General features: G+C 34.8%; 1 long non-coding RNA gene across 1 annotated transcript; it reads right to left on the bottom strand.

Moving 5' to 3' along the window:
• Positions 1-303: 303 nt before the first annotated feature.
• LOC109509415 (uncharacterized) lies at positions 304-742 on the bottom strand. The gene is made up of 2 exons (XR_002166941.1): positions 658-742; positions 304-351 (listed from the first exon to the last, which is right to left on the bottom strand). It is a non-coding gene; the product is annotated as an uncharacterized LOC109509415 (long non-coding RNA).
• Between the last annotated feature and the right edge of the window lie 305 nt (positions 743-1,047).

Raw genomic sequence — 1,047 nt, 5'->3', positions numbered from 1 at the left:
AACTTCAAATCAGAGATCATGAAGAACAAAGGGAAGCAACATTTTTCTGTTTTTGTTCACAAAAGATTTGGTGAAAAAAATTCGAATTAAAAATAAACACTTAAAGGCACATTCCAACATGAAAATCAGTCTATTTAGCAATAAACATCATGGAGACACATTCGTTCCATAGAGCCACAGAAAATGTTGTGCGGGTGAGATCTGATCCCCAACTTTTAATTCGAAACCCAAGTTTCAAGGCAACAATGATACTGGTTCTCACCGATGATCACAAAGCCTCCGTCAGGGTCCCTCTCTGACGTCGACTTCTTTGAATCTTTTCGGAAACCCAGGAAAGACAACATAGTTGCGCTGTGTGCATAAAAGTTCTAGTTAATAACAGAAGTGCTCAATGTGTCAAATGGCATATTCACTAACATCAAAGATGTAAATGTGAAAAGTACAGAAAAGCTACGTCATTTAACGTCGAAGTACTCGAGCATCGTCGTACTTGCTTTGTTGTGAAGTCGAGGAATCAAGTCATAAAAGTGTTGTAATTGTGTGATTAAATGACGTACTGACGGCATACGACAAGCTGTTTTTATTTTTTTGGAAACAAAGATATAAAAGACGAAATATATGCAAATATCGTGTCACATTTAATTTGTCCAGAATTACCGTGTTGTTGTGACCTCTTTGTTATCCGTGTCCGTGTAGAAACTACATTTACTCTCGGAGGTTCCGGTGATTGCGTTTCGTTTTAATTTTTTACAGGAAGAATACACAGTGGCCACAATCACAACAAAAGATGTGAGGTCTTCTGTTCAAACCAAATAAACGTCAATGTCAAGGCGTTGGGCTGCCATTTAAAATATATTTTTAGGTTCTATACTCAAATTTAATTTTAATGTATTCAGTCAATCTCTTACTTGTTTTCAATAAACTTTATTTAAACAAAAATAATAGAACAAGTAAAAATTCAAATATAGGAATGGTATACAAATTCCCAAAACACAACAGGGAGATGACAACAAGTATAAAAATAAAATCAAATAAGGATTAAACACA

This window comes from Hippocampus comes, unplaced genomic scaffold (assembly GCF_001891065.2).
Source record: "Hippocampus comes isolate QL1 unplaced genomic scaffold, H_comes_QL1_v1.1 C16889572, whole genome shotgun sequence".
NCBI classification, from domain to species: domain Eukaryota; kingdom Metazoa; phylum Chordata; class Actinopteri; order Syngnathiformes; family Syngnathidae; genus Hippocampus; species Hippocampus comes.
Note: the sequence above shows the minus strand (reverse complement) of the source record. Positions and strands in the feature narration are given on the sequence as shown.